Here is a 16,139-nt window from a genome sequence, read left to right as displayed (position 1 = left end):
TGCAAATTTGAATTTGCAGATTTCCGTTCCTTATCCAAGTCATTTATAAGGACGTTGAACAACAACCAGCTCAGGACAGAACCCTATGGCACCCCACTTGTCACTTTTTTCCAGGATGACAACCGCATTACTGTTGCTTTGGCTCCCTTTGCTAGAAGAATGTTTTCTCATCCAACTAGGGAGCATAATGTGGTGACATAGAGATGGACAAAGGTACACACATATAACATGTTTCTGAAGGCACATGAAACTACCACCTTCTTGAAGCTAAGCGGATCTTAGGTCTGGTCAGTGGCTGGATGAGTGACCACCTGGGAATTACATCTATGCCCTTTTGGCTTCCATGGTGGAAGAAAGGTGGAGTATAAATGTAAGAAGATAATCAAAGCTAGGAAGAACTGATAATATTTGTTGTCCCCTGTCAGTAGGATTGCAGGGAAGTGTGTCAGGGCCTGGATGTTGTGCTTATTTTGAGATGGGGCTCACACTAAGCAATGTGAGAGCTGCTAGTGTGGTGGGTGATAGTGTAAATTGGGAAGTCCAAATCTCACCTCAGCTACTATAATTAGTTATTAAATTCATATACCACCCTTCATCCATCGATCTCAGGGTGGTTCACAATATAAAAATATAAGATAAAAACACAAAATACATAATACAGTGGTGCCTCGCAAGACGAAAAGAATCCGTTCCGTGAGTCTCTTCGTCTTGCAGTTTTTTCGTCTTGTGAAGCAAGCCCATTAGCGCCTTAGCGGATTAGCGCTATTAGCAGGCTTAGTGGATCAGCTGATAAGCGGTTTAACGGATCAGCTGTTAAGCGGCTTAGCGGCTTAGGATCAGCTGATAAGCGGCTTAGTGGATTGGGAAAAGGGGGGGGAGGGGAAAAACCCTGCAGGAACTCGCAAGACATTTTCGTCTTGCGAAGCAAGCCCATAGGAAATTCGTATTGCGAAGCACCTCCAAAACGGAAAACCCTTTCGTCTAGCGGGTTTTCCGTCTTGCGAGGCATTCGTCTTGCGGGGCACCACTGTAAAACAAAACACAGACACACAAACACATTACTGAGATTATATACATGAAGTTATTTGAGCATGCAGAAAAAACAGTATTTTAAAACTATGGTCCCAATCTATTTAAAACTAGTTGCCCTTATTAAAATTCAACCACAACTAACTTGACCCATTTATTTCCATGGGGCTTGCAAGTAACTAGTGAATTTAATCATGGTCTAAGTATTAAGAGCTAGAGCAATTGCGTATGCTGGGAAGACTAGTCCAAATCTCATTTTAGCTGTAAATTTGCTAGATGGCCTTAGACAAGTCATAACCTCTCAACCTTAGCCCTCTATCTGGTATATGGGGATAATAATTTGACCCTGCAAGAAATGAACTCTTGTGCATGGGTCCTTGAGCCTGAGCTAGCAGAAGACTCAAGAGAAGTGGCAATGGTATTGCCTCGAAACAGTGTTGCATAGTGACACACATTAATTGATAAAACCCCAGCATTCTTCCCTCAACTTTCCATCCCAGAGCCTTATTTCTTTCAAGTATTTCCTCAGCCACAAACTTCTGCTGTGGGAGCAGATCTTTGTAGAGACCAAGAACATGGAGGGTGGTTGGGTGTCGTTTCTTCTGTTGAGTACCTATTGCCCTTTGTCACTAGCTATGGAGCAAAGGAAAGCATGGACCATGTTTTTTCAGGGGTGTGTGTGTGAGTGTGAGTGTGTGTGTGTGTGTGTACTGTATGTACATCAACTGAGCTGTGCCTGAATTGAAAGCACTAATAAAAACATCCTGACCACAGCATGTGTCCCTGGCAATTTTTTGGGTTGGTATGGGTGTTTGCTGAACTGCCATCCGTACTGTGACCTTATGCAAGCTTCAGTGTCAACTTAAAGGCATACATTCTTCTTCAGGTAGAGGAGAAATGCTCCAGATTTGTAGCTGCTGCCTCCCTCACTGCCCTGTTTCCTTGCATCAGTGACCCAATTAGCAAGTTGGAGAAAGTATTATCTTCAAGAATGATAATAGATTTGCATTGAATTTATGCCAGTTTAACCAACATGAGTCTCTCTTGAGACTTTTTTTTGTTGCTAAAGATTCCCAGCCTCCCTCACAGGGCTAGAGTTGACTGGGGAAGACTGCCCTGTCAAGGTTTGAGAGTCTAGCATAGACATAAAGGAACATGTCTCCTGAAGTCAATGATGTTCTATCAGCCCAGTCATCTGTGCCTGAAAGTACCACGATGCTGTTTTAAATTGTACCTCTTATTGTCACCAAAATTGGGAGGACAAAGCCATTCTATCAACAGGGGGAGGGAACCTCACTGATATCAAAAAGCCATGGCAATCTATTGCCTGAGAGATTTCCATGCACATCCGTAAGAACATAAGAAGATCCCTGCTGGGTCAGACTAAAAGCGGCCTATATACAGTAGCTTAGAAACCTGTTTCCCACAGTGGGCAAGTCCCACAAGCAGGACATCAGGGCAACTTGTGTTCACCAGCAAGTGACATCCACAAGTGTTCTGCCTCATACTGGTGGTAGCGCATAGCCACCAATAGCTTTATTCTCCATGGTATAATCCTGCTTTAAGCCACCCATGTTGGCAGCCATCACTGCTACATCTTGTGGTATGAAAGTTCAGCACTTTGGAAGTTATTTTGAGCACCAGGAGTCAGTTACAGAATAAGTGAAACAGTGTGGACAAGAGTGCCTTTGAGCATGTGTAGGGTGCTTTTATCAGTTTTATATGATGTAGAACTTGAACTTCCAAGTCAGTCCCTATGGCTTTCAAATAGCATTATGTTTTGGCACCTGTCATTTCACTCTGAAAGAGGCTTCATCCACTCCAACTGAGACTAAAGAAGAAATCTTAAAACTAGCATTTTAGTGAGATTTTTTGCTTGATCTGTTTTCAAGAAAAAGCTGCAAGTATAGGAGAATTTTAGGGTGAGAGAATATACAGCTGTATAATCAGAGTGGAGGTCCTTCAATTTTATTGTACAGAAGACACCTGTTCTGGTCTCCTGGTTCTTTGCAGCCCAGCATATTTTCTTACTTTGCAATAGGCCATTAGCAAACAGCAGCTCTTTAGACCAAATCCTGCTCCCTGACTGATGCCACCTGCTTCCCCCCACAATTCCCAAGGGCACAGTTTGAGTGCTGAACTAGTAATGAACTAAATCTGGTCCAGTCAACTGAAGTGCAGTATCTCTGGCTTATCTAGACGGAGCAAGCCCTTCTGGGTCAGAACATAGGACTCTCCAGCTTCCGCTTTCCCACAGTAGTCAGCTAAAGGCTTCTGGAAAACCCACAATATAAACGCAATAGCTGTCTTTCACTGTTGTTCCCCAGAAATTGGACACTAATTATTCTTTCTGACAATTGAACATGGTAGTATCTGGATCCTCTTATTAACTCTGCTATTCCTGATGTTAGGGAGGCTTTGTTGTCCTTTGCACACCAGGTAAAGATCATTTCTGTTAATCTTACTAAAATCTGAGAGAGATTTTATTCAATGCTTCCCATTTTATTCATAATGTTACAATAGTAATGCATTTTACCTTAACTGTCTTATTCTTGTTAGTAACCTAGAGAATATTTTATATTGAACAGTGGTGTATACATTTATTAAATAAAAAAATTCCTAGCAGGACCAGCCAAAGACATCTCACTGCCTGAGGCAGGTCAGCAAAGGGCTCCCCACCATTACACCCCCATGGCTAAAGTGCATAATACCCAAGGCCAGCTGAATTATTTCGGCACCTGACGCAGTCAAAATACTATATAATCTTTTTTTTTTAGCGAGGTATATGTACAAATGTACATATAAAACCATAACAAATATGAAAAGAACATGTTGGCTGTATAAATCAAATTGTCAGTTAATGGAAAGAGATCTACTGTTGTTAATTCTCATTATTGGAAGTAACCACATTGCTGCTTGGGAAGCTGGTGGCCTAGGGGGACTAAGAGATTTAGTAATATAATTAACGAATGGAAACCATGTAACATCAAAATTATCCCATTTTGCTTTACCCTCAATAACTTGTGTATGTTGGGTCAAGGGTTCAAATTACACTATCATAGAATCATAGAATCATAGAGTTGGAAGAGACCACAAGGGCCATCGAGTCCAACCCCCTGCCAAGCAGGAAACACCATCAGAGCACTCCTGACATATGGTTGTCTCTGCTTAAAGACCTCCAAAGTAGGAGACTACACCACAATCCTTGGCAGCAAATTCCACTGTCGAACAGCTCTTACTGTCAGGAAGTTCTTCCTAATGTTTAGGTGGAATCTTCTTTCTTGTAGTTTGGATCCATTGCTCCGTGTCCGCTTCTCTGGAGCAGCAGAAAACAACCTTTCTCCCTCCTCTATGTGACATCCTTTTATATATTTGAACATGGCTATCATATCACCCCTTAACCTCCTCTTCTCCAGGCTAAACATGCCCAGCTCCCTTAGCCGTTCCTCATAAGGCATCGTTTCCAGGCCTTTGACCATTTTGGTTGCCCTCCTCTGGACACGTGGTGTGGTGTAGTGGTTAAGAGCGGTAGTCATGTAATCTGGGTAGCCTCTCATTTTTTTTGCCCAAGTGCAATACTTTACATTTCTCCCTGTTAAAGTTCATCTTGTTTATTTTGGCCCAGTTCTCTAATCTGTCAAGGTCGTTTTGAAGTGTGATCCTGTCCTCTGGGGTGTTAGCCACCCCTCCCAGTTTGGTGTCATCTGCAAATTTGATCAGGATGCCCTTGAGTCCATCACTCTTCTCCAGGATGAAGAGGAACCATTGATGAGCACCCTTTGGGTTCGGTCAGTCAGCCAGTTACAAATCCACTGAGTGATAGCATAGTCAAGACCACATTTTACCAGCTTCTTTACAAGAATATCATGGGGCACCTTGTCGAATGCCTTGCTGAAATCAAGGTAGGCTACATCCACTGCGTTCCCTTCATCTACCAGGCTTGTAATTCTGTCAAAAAACGAGATCAGGTTAGTCTGACATGACTTATTTTTCAGAAAGCCATGCTGACTATTGGTGATCACAGCATTCCTTTCTAGGTGCTCACAGACTGTTTGCTTAATGATCTGCTCCAGAATCTTCCCTGGTATTGATGTCAGACTGACTGGGCGGTAATTATTTGGGTCCTCTCTTTCCCCCTTTTTGAAAATAGGGACATTTGCCCTCCTCCAGTCTGCCGGGACTTCGCCTGTTCTCCAGGAATTCTCAAAGATGACTGCCAGTGGTTCTGAGATCACATCTGCCAGTTCTTTTAATACTCTTGGATGCAGTTCATCTGGCCCTGGAGACTTGAATACATCTAAACTAGCCAAGTATTCTTGTACTATCTCCTTAGTTATTCTGGGCTGTGTTTCCTCTGCTGAATCATTTGCTCCAAATTCTTCAGGTCGGGCATTGTTTTCTTTATCGGAGAAGACTGAGGCAAAGAAGGCATTGAGGAGTTCAGCCCTTTCTGTGTCCCCTGTTTGCATTTCACCATCTTCTCCTCTGAGTGACCCCACTGTTTCTTTGTTCTTCCTTTTGCTACGAACATACCCATAAAAGCCTTTTTTGTTGCTTTTAACCTCTCTAGCAAGCCTGAGTTAATTCTGTGCTTTAGCTTTTCTGACTTTGTGTCTACATGTGCTGGCTATTTGTTTGAATTCCTCTTTGGTGGTTTCCCCCCTTTTCCATTTTTTGTACACATCCTTTTTTAATCTTAACTCAGTTAAAAGTTCTTTAGATAGCCACCCTGGCTTCTTTAGGCACCTTCCATGTTTCCATCTCATTGGTATTGCCTGACATTGTGCTTTTACTATCTCCCTCTTAGCAAACTCCCAGCCATCATGAACTCCCAAATGTTTTGTACTATCCCTCCTTTGTGGACACAAAACTCCTCCTTCCAATGTCTAGCTGTAGCCAGTAACATCACTAATAATTCTCTATATACTCTGGTCCTGCTATCCAAACTCTGAATTCTCAGGAAATTGTTAGGTGAGCATTCGCATAACGGGGCAATGATTTCTAGTGGTTCCTATGGGGAAATTTCAAATGCATTCCCAAACACAGAATTTTGACCCCAAAATGGCAAAACCCCACTCCAACTAACCAACCAACCAACCATCTAGGAAATCCTGTTGAAACCTTGCAAAAGGCAAAAAGGAATGCTTTCTTATTTGAAGGAATGCTTTCTTATTTGCCAGGTAGATCCCCCTCTCTCCCACCATGGTTTCTGGTGAAACAGCTGCTGCAGACCAGCAAAACACAAAAATAAAGGCTTAGTTAAGGCTGCTTGTTTGTTTACACACAAGTCTGGCTGTTTGGATATTTCTATCTAGTGTACTAATTCTTGTGTTTGGATAAGTGACTAGGAGCGTTCGGATCGTGGTACCTGTGTGCATTGAATTCCATTATTATTACCACTTTCAATGGAGAAGAGTGCTAGAATAAGATCTAAACAGAGGGTTTGGTTGGTAATTTCGCCAAATTAAAAAACAACCACCACGTTTGAACATTTTTCAGCTGTCGGGCAATCCCACCACATGTGAAGCACCCATCCTCTTTCACCGCACCCCCTCTTATTTATTAACCAATTAAATGACTTAACCATGGGCTGCACTTTCCCGACCCCCAGTCGCCTGACTCTGCCTCAAGGGAACGAGGCTCGAGAGGGGGCGGCTCGCCTCAGTCCCATCGTTCTCCTTTGCCCAAGTGCTTCTCTAGCTACCCCCCCCCCCGCGGCACAGCCCCCGTGTCGCTCGGCGCGTGCGGTGTCATTTCAAGATCTGAATTGCAGAAGTTTTCAGGAAGGGGCGCAGTCCAGGGGTCCCGGGTGGCCGTGGAGAAGGGGGCTCGTGTGCGCGCGCAGCTCAGCTCCCACCCACCCCCCGATGATCTCCAGCCTGGAAAGAGGGGCTGGGAAGAGAAGTCGGCGGTCCCGGCTGGGGCTGCTCGCTGCCTTACCCCGACCCCATTCCCGCCCCCCCCTGCCCTTGGCGCGCTTGGTCTCTCCCATCAGCTGGTCCTGATGTAGTAAGGCGGGAAGAGCCCCCCCCCGCCCGCCCGCCCAACCCCTCCCTCCGCTGCCGGGCCGAAGCCGTCCGGAAATCCCCGAGCCCGCTCCCCTCCTCCGCCCGCCCGCCCGCCTCTCGGCGCCGGGCGCGCGCGCGCTTCCCGCCGCTGCCCATTGTCCTCCCGGCCGGCTCGTCCCGCGTCGCTTCCGCCGGGGAGCCGGAGACCCAGGCCCGGCCGACGGGCGGCGCGCTTGGAGGAGCCGGGCTGCTCGCGCCCTGGACGAGGCCGAGCAGCGCGCCGGGACCCGCCGGGAGGTGGTGCGACCCCGCGCCGGGGCTTCCCTGACGCCGCGCTCCAGGAGGAGGTCTGGCGAGGCTCGGATTTCTGCGGTCGGAATGGATCCGTCCGGATAATTCTTCTTCTTCTTCTTCTTCTTCTTCTTCTTCGCGGCCTCTCGGGCTGGAAATGGACTGATCCGGGGGGGGGGGTCTGGGGGAGGGAAAGCTCGCCGCCTGATTGACTGGAGAGCAAGCGAGAGCGGCTGGGGTTTCCGGGGGGCGGCGGGGGGAGATGAAGTAACCTTGGTCCAGACATGGCCAATCGGGATCCATCCAGCCGGATGCCGCTGCTCCCCGCCTCCCCCCGCCCGCCTCCCCAGCGAGGGCTGCTGCCTCCGCTGCCGCTGCCGCTGCCGCCCTTCTGCTAAGCCTCCGTCCCGCTGGCGAGAAGCGGCCGAGGCTCCGATCTCTCTTCCCGATGCCTCCCTCGCCAGGCTGACTCCAGAGGACAATAGCGGGGCCAGGATCCGGGCCTGCCGGAAGAGAGCGAGCGAGCGGGAGGGAGGGAGGGAGGGGGCCACCCCTTGGCGATGACAGCCTCCCCATCCCCATCCCCGCCTGGCAGGAGGAAGCAGGACTGGCCCTGTCTCCAAGGCAACAGCGCGGCATCCCACCTGCCTCACCGGATAGGGCGTGAGCCCTGAGCAACCCGGGCGGGGAGGCGGGTTGGGACGCGGCCCCCGGCAGCTGCCTGAGGTGTCGTCTCTGCCGCTGATTTCTCAGACCCGAGGAGCGAGGTGAGCAGGCCCCGCCACCGGCACCGCATGCTTCCCCCCGGTGATGCGGGGCTGGGATCTGTGCCTCCCCCCCCGCAAGTCCAGTCCCTCTTTCCTGGCATTGCTTTGTCTGCTTAACTCTCCATCTATCCAGATACAAGCACACACACCCTGCTCATCTCATTCATCGGGCTGCCTGTTAGTCAGCATGGCAAGCCCCCTCCCCTCCCTCTCCCCCCACCTCTGCCACTTCTTCATTTGACTCTTCTTGCTTTTCAGATGGAGCCACCACCTGTTTCATTTCTGCCTCTGTGTGTGTGTGTGTGTGTGGAGGTGGAGGGAGGGTGCTTTTAACACCCCATGTGCTCATGACCAAGCTGGGTGTGGGAGTCTTATTTCCATTTTGCAAGAGCTACAGGCACCCCCACCTTCTCCTTGCCTGTTTGTTCCTTTTGTCTGCTCCGCCCTGTTGCTCCTGAACCCCCCCCCATTCCATGGTAGCTCCCCCCCCCTTATATGGAGCTCTTTGAAGATAGGCGAAGAGGTGGAGAAAAATCTTTAGCAGACGTAATGCTCAAGCACCCCCCCCATTTGTTATTCAGGGAGCATTCATATATGAGAGGGTTGACCCTTTTCTGTCAACGGAGACCACTTTTGTAACAGCCCAGCCTCCAACACAGCACCAGCTTTTTAATACTCATTTTCACCACTGAAATTTGCATCGAGTTTGTATCCAATGAAAATATGGAGCAGATTATGGGCAGAGATTATGGGTCTCTTTGTTCCAACTCACCAGGCCTTCTCTCAGTTTGACAAGCAGTTAAGGGGCAACTCTTAGTTCATTTCGGTGGACTGTTCTGTAAATAAAAAGTACATTATTCCCAAATCTGGAGAAAAACTTTGATGTGGGGCTCACTTCCTTTTCTCCTCCCCCTACAGCAGATACCTTGGTGTAAATTAGTAGTAAACTAATTGTAAATCAGAAGTATTTCAGTTGGAACCATTTGTTTCTAAATACCTGTCACTTAATGCAAAGTAGAATTGACTATTAGACAAAAAGAACCATATTTCCTCTCACCCAAGTAGAAGCCAGATATAAAATCAGAGGTGATGGCATTTGAGGTTATGGGTCTGGTTTGTTTGCAATCAACTTTGTGCTAGTGCTGGTCAGGTGAAAATATGTTGTGGATGGTTTGAATTTCTGTTGGAGCCAATTTACTAATCCCTGTAATTGTGCTTGTGTGAATGCATAAACAGACACCCTGACAGCAAAATCAGACAGCAAACCTTTATACAAGTTACTTATTTAGGCCTTAAAGACTAAAAATAAAATAAAATGATCTAGTAACTTTAATGGGTGTGTTTGCATGGTAGATATTGTTACTAGTAAATTAGGAGGACATTACTTGAGACAATAAAGTTACCCTGGCTGAAGGTGATGCAAATGAAATGTTATTTCACTGATGTCAAGGTTGCTTACTATCCCTGCCACTCTTCCTTTTGAAAGCAAGCAGCGAGCCAGGTATGTATCAAAAGTTTAGCAACTGAAATAATGATAGGATTTTTGTCTTACACTTTTGTGTAAAATCTTAGTAAATCAATTGTAAGGCTATAGTAACTCACTGGAGCCACTGGAGTCAATTGGTGTGATTTCCTAGAGTGAATCAGTTTAAATTTCTGAAACTAAAAGGTGTCTAATCCCACTGTTGACTTAATTTTAATAATAATGAGTCAGTACATATGTGTGTGGAAAATTGGTGACAGAACATCCATATGTGTTTTCATGTGATATATTACCTGAATGAGTATTCATTGGATTGTGTGTAGCAAGTGTGTTTCATTGGAAGTGCTAGTTTGTCACTGTGTGTGAATGTGTGTGTGTGTGTGAGAGAGTTCTAATATAACAGAGGCAGGCTTGGCGATAATTATCTGTGGTGTTGAATGGCTGTATTGTGCAGTCTTTATTAAGACTGTTTATTCAGAAATACCACTGACTGCAATGGGACTTGCCCTCTACTAAATAGGTTTAGGAGTTCAGTCTTTGTGCATGCTTGTCTGCCAGCCTCTGAGTTTGAGGATGTGTTTGTGCATTGTCTGGGCCTGACTAAGTACAGTCTGTGTCAAAGTGTGTTTCAAATCACACAGATGTGCATGACCGTAGCAGGATCTTGATATTTTTGTGAATGGATGTGATTCCGTGGATAGTGTGTGCTTAGGTCTAGAAGTATACTTATTCATAATTAATTTCCCATTATTTTCTCTTTGTTTACTCATAAACCCTATGGACTAACTATGTTAGTCTTTAGATGACACAAGACTCTTTGTTTCCTGCTTGCCCCCCCCCCCCGCCACCATCCCATGACTGTAAATGTGACTTTGTGTTTTCTCAATAAAGTGATATATCTGCCAATTAAATTGGTATGCACAGGTCAAACAGATAATGAACATCACTGAAATAATTTGTGTGTCTGGCAAGATATAAGTGCATTGTGCTAAGAAACATATGGCCGTAAGACCCTTCCCTTATTCTTATCTGTAAGTTTTTACAGGCGTGCAGTTGTGGGCTTGTCAGGTTCCCTGTGGTTGTGTGTATGACTCAGTGAGCTATCATGCGTGTTGTCAAAATGTGTGTGTGTTCATGACAGTGTGTATGTCCATGTCCCCAAGCATATCTGCTGTGCATGCATTGTACTGATTGTATTATGAGTGTGTCAGGATGTGCTACTTACCAGTGGTGGAGAGGAACTCCCTTCACAATTCCCATTATAAGCAGCAGGTGTCAGTCCTGGAGCAGCCGTGGCTTGGCTTGACACTGGCCCCACCTTCTTTGACAGGCCTCAGGCTGATGGCGTCATCTGTGTAGAGGGAGTCCTCAGATATACTGCTGGAGCTCTGGCATATAGAATCAGGAAGCTAAAGGGGAGGCATCTAGCCTAAGGATCAGCAACTGGCCTAAAATCCAGGCCCTTTAACCGCTTGGCTCCCCAGAGCCAGCCTAGGGGCAGGAGAGGTGTGAAGACAGTGGTTGCTGTGGCTGCAGGAAGAGAGTCCCTGGCCCACTTCATAGCCCTCAGTAGCCCTCATGTAAAGTGAGTTGCTGAGCAGCAGTTTAATGAAGCATTTACCACAAGCCAGAACTATCTATCTCCCCTCTGACATAAACCCCATGTAATTCATATCAGAGATTGTGAGATCCTTGACATTTCCGTTAAAAGGATCTACGGCAGCAGGTCTGAAAAAAGTGCCAGTCAGAGCAGGCGGCACTTGGCAAGAGGGGCCACTGGTCTGCTTTTTAACAAAGTGTTTATATGAAATGGAGTTGGTCCCCACCACCCAACAGCTTGAATTGAGTTGGAATGACCCAAGTGGAGGCAGATAAAGAGTCCTTTGTCACATGTGGAGAATATCTTTTTGATCCCTCTGGGCCACAAGTTGGATACAAAGCATGTAAAATCAATTTATTCATATGAACATTCACTGCTAGAGTTTGTAGGGCAGGTGAGGGGGAGGGAGAGAGAAGCATCATTGACACGCGTATGTATTTGTGCGTGCATATGTGGAAATGGTGTGTGCTCACAACTATTACAAGCAGGAGTGTGTAAGCCCACAGTGGATGCACACAAGATCAGCCACATGCTTTGTTTCCAAGTATACATTACATACACATTGTGTGTTTCTGTGTGTATATTTGTTTAGAAAGTGCATGTGTGTGATATTGTATATGTTCTGCTGAATCATAGAATCTGGAATTGTAGAGTTGGAAGGGATCCCAAGGGTCATCTAGTCCAACCCCCTGCAGGACAGGAATCTCTACTGGACTCCCTCGGGAGGTGGTGGACTCTCCTTCCTTGGAGGGTTTGAAGCAGAGGTGGGATGGCCATCTGTCACAGATGCTTTAGCTGAGATTCCTGCATTGCAGGGGGTTGGACTAGATGAAACTTGGGGTCCCTTTCAATTCTGCAATCCTATGATCCATAACAGACAGCCCTCTAACCTCTACCAATGAAGGATGGTACCTCACCTTCCAAGGGAGTCAGTTCCACTGTAGAACCGCTCTTTCCCTTCCTGATGTTTAGTTGGAATCTCCTTTCGTGTAACTTGAAGCCATTGATTCAAATCCTACCCTCCAGAGCAGGAGAAAACCAGCATGTGGCAGCCCTTGAGCTATTGGAAGATGGCTATCATATCTAAGTCTCCTCTTGTCCAGGCTAAACGTACCCAGCAATCTCAACCATTTCTCATACAACTTGGTTTCCAGGCTCTTGGTTATCTTACTTGCTGTCCTCTGCACACATTCCAGTTTGTCGACATACTGTACTTCATTGTGGTGCAACATGTGCGTAAATTTTTGGTGACAATTTTCATAAATTTATGTATGTAAAATTGCATAAATACATTGTACGTCAGGTGTGGGGAACTTTTACCCCTTCAGATGTTGCTTAACTACATCTCCCATCAGCACCAGCAAGCATGGCAAATGGCATGGGGTGGTGGGATTTGTAGAGGACCACAGTTGTATTGGAGAGCCGCAGGTTCGCTTCGCCCGTTGTGCTTATTCCTGTGGTGGGGGCACACACAGTATTATTACTCATTGCAATGTATTATATTGAGAGCTGGTATGTGCGCGTGTATCTTTCATTACATGGAAGAAAAACCTTTCAACATGAACAAAAATGGACAGGCTTAACGCAGACTGGCTGGGTGGGTGCTCTGCAGATGGTTGGAGCAATGGGTTCCCCAGACCTACTGTTAAGATCTAGAAAGCCTTTGCCAAGCTATCTTGCTTAGTAGCAGGGGTAACTTGACCTGAGGGCTGTTGCTGAGGGAGGGAATTTTCTTATTATTGTTATTGTTATTATTATTACATTTGTATACTGCCCTATACCTGCAGGTCTCAGGGTGGTTACAACATAAAAACACAATATAAAAACACAAAATACAAAAGAAAAAGAAAAATAACCCCAATACCCACCCCCACCATTTTAAAAGGGTGTTGGATGTCAATCAGCCAAAGGCCTGGTCAAAGAGGGACATTTTTGCCTGGTACCTAAAGATATGTAATGAAGGCACCAGCCAAATCTCCTGGGGAAGTAAGAAAAGACTTCTCCCAGACTGAGCTGGAGCTTCCCCACCTCCCTCTCCCCTTCAAAAGCAGTACCACTTCCTGAATATTGCCCGTAGTTGAGGCAGAGTAGCATCACTGTAGACGGGTGGGAAAAGGTTTCCCCACTGCCCAGGATAGCAACAGCTGAGTCACCTCACTATCTTTCCCAACACAATCTATTTTTTTCTTTAGAAGTGAATGGAGCCTTGGGTGTTGGGGGAGGGGTAGTACCTCTGGTGGGGGCCACATCATGCTCCTTCTGGGGTAGTTTATACACCATTGCTCTCCTCCCTGCACTCAGCTCTCACCTATGGCTCCTTGAAGCTGTCAGCATGTGGCGGCAGCAGCCACACCCCAGAAATGCTTTGGTTCCGGTTAAACCAGGTGAGGGTAGCCAATGGTCTCAAACCCTCAGTGAGTCAGGAACGTCCCCCTGCATGAGAAGACAAGCTCTGGTGGATCATGCAAATGAGTGATTCTGTACATTCTGTAGAGGGAAGGGGAGACAGATGGGGCTTGTCCACCCGGGAAAGGAGCCCATCTAGGAGTAGAAAAACTCTGGTCCTAAACCCATGCTGCCTTGTGAGATAGCTTTGGGAGAAGAAAAGGCTAAGGAGTGAACCCTACACAAATCTGGAGTTGATAAGATGCTTGGATGGTGCCTTGTACATCTCCTTCCATAGGTGCCAACTCTATAGGGTTGAGGTGTCTTCAGCCCCCCCCCATGTCTGTTGGGATGGGGCTGAGCCCACCCAATCTTAAGGGGTCAGAGGAGGCTGAGTGCAGAGGTGTGCTCCATGCTTGGCCTCCTCCTGATACAACAGGCAGCCTCTGGTCCGGCTGCACCACCTTATTCCCTAAGCGATGCCCGTCCCCAACCAATGCTGCTGCTTTCCCCTGTAGGGAAGACCCACATCAGTGCCTCTGCTGCTTGCCCAGTGCCATTCTCATGATGGAGTGGCCAGGATGGTCTGGAGCATCCCAGGGGCTTTTCACCAGGGCAATGGGAGGCCCACAAAGCCTCCTGGAGGGGCGGCAAAAGGACGACTCCCCTTTCCAGCAACGGGTCTCCCAATGGGTCCCCCCCCTCTGCTGCAGCTCCTGATCCAGCCTCAGGAGCAGGGTGAGTGGGGACTATGAGTCCCATCCTGCCTCCGCCTTGTTCGCCGAGCTCACTTCCTCTGCAGGGCCAGCTGCAGGGAGGCCAAGGAGCCAAGAGCCAAGCAGTGTGCCACGCCTCCCCCCAATGCAAGAGTCACATGTGTGAGGTTGTCATTGTGTGTGTGACACATGAGATGAGCCCCCCCCCCCCATGCTAGGCACAACTTGGCACCTCTGCCTCCTTCCAACAACTTCTGCAGCCAGGCTGGTGCCAAACGCTTTCCTTTCCTTTCCTTTGGACCACATCAGCAAGGCTGAGGAGGAGGTCTTGCCTTGGCCGCCCAGGACCTCCCTACAGGGCTTGCACCTGGACAGGTCACTTTGGTGCTGCCAACACAGTGCCTTGACTTCACCCCTAGAGGCACACTCCATTGTGTCTCAATACAGACTGATGCCAACAACAAGAATGGACCCAATTCACTTTTTCTGGTGGGAGTTCAAAATGTGCCCCACAAACACTCAGGGGACCAATTAAATGTTATGGTGTGTGTGTTCTTCTCACTGGAAAGGCAGACACTTTACAAGCGTCTTACAATTTAAGAAGACTTCATCAGAGTAGGAACAGGGCAGCCGCCTGATACCAAGTCAAATCCGTGACTCATCTAGTCCATTATTGTCTACACTGACTGGCAGCAGCTCTCCAGGGTTTCAGGCAAGAGCCTCTCTCAGCCCAGCCGGGAGATGCCAAGCACAATGCATGTGCTCTACAACTGAGCTATGGCTGTTCCCCCAAAGGCGTATCTGACTATGGGGCTGAATGCTCCAGGGTATGCAGATGTGACATTTCTGTGTGTCAGGGGGAAGCCAATGTTCCTAAGTGATAAGGACACTCACAACAACTTTACAGAAGCAGGCAAATGCAGCCCACACTACTCCAACCCCCTTTCCTGACAGCTTCTCCGCCCTCTAGCACTTTCTCACTACTCTTCCCAGCCCCCACTACCACCGGAGGCAGACTGACTGCCAGGACAAGTGGCTGTTGGGCATGATGCTGGTGGATTCTCTGGGACAGCTCAGTTGGTAGAGCATGAGATTTAGGGGTGTGGGTTCAAGCCCCATGATGGGCAAATGATTCCGGCATTGCAGGGGGTTGGATGAGATGACCCTGGGGGTCCCTTCCAGCCCTACAATTCTATGGTTCTGCACCAGACCCTCAGCTTATCATCATCACCATTTTATTTCTATGCCACCTTTCCACAGTTAAAGCAATGCTCAAGGTGGCTTACAATATGAAAAGATTTACATAATTACAAATAAAGCAGTCATAAAAAAGCAAAGTAGTCATAAAAGTCATGCTGGCCCCATGACCCGGAAACTGTACGCCGGCTCCCTCTGCCAATAAAGCGATATGAGCGCCACAACCCCAGAGTCGGCCACGACTGGACCTAATGGTCAGGGCTCCCTTTACCTTTACCTAGTCATAAAAATAAATAAAACACATTAAAAACTACATAACCAAACTGAAGAATTTCCACATAAAAATAAAGATACAAAAAGTTAATATCAGTAGTATCAGTTAATATAAGTAACAACAGCAAAAACCTCCAACCAAACTTCTCCCAAAATACCCCAGTCCTTGCCGGGCAGCAGCCGCCGTCCTGATGAGTCGCCCTGGGCCAGGAGGAGAGAGGCAGGTGAGCTTAGAAGAGGAAGCAGGAAGCCCCCCTTCTCTCACAGGCTCTCTCTGCTCCGTCTTATCATTTCAACCACAGACAGGCCAATTTTGTGACCCTGAGAAAAAAACAGGCATTAGGCGGACAATGGAGGAAATAGCCAAAGTGCTGCTGCTGCTCCTTTCTC

General features: G+C 47.3%; 1 protein-coding gene across 1 annotated transcript in view; it reads left to right on the top strand.

The window, feature by feature from the left end:
• Positions 1-7,680: 7,680 nt before the first annotated feature.
• The window catches only part of GPR173 (G protein-coupled receptor 173), a 30,112-nt gene continuing 21,653 nt past the window's right edge, over positions 7,681-16,139 (top strand). Inside the window, exon 1 of the mRNA XM_082205879.1 lies at positions 7,681-8,095. The gene's annotated coding sequence lies outside the window, so the exon portion shown is untranslated. The remainder of the gene's footprint in view (positions 8,096-16,139) is intronic.

This window comes from Podarcis vaucheri (genome assembly GCF_965113315.1).
Source record: "Podarcis vaucheri genome assembly, chromosome: 17".
Lineage (NCBI taxonomy): Eukaryota > Metazoa > Chordata > Lepidosauria > Squamata > Lacertidae > Podarcis > Podarcis vaucheri.
This window is presented reverse-complemented; position numbering and strand designations above follow the sequence as displayed.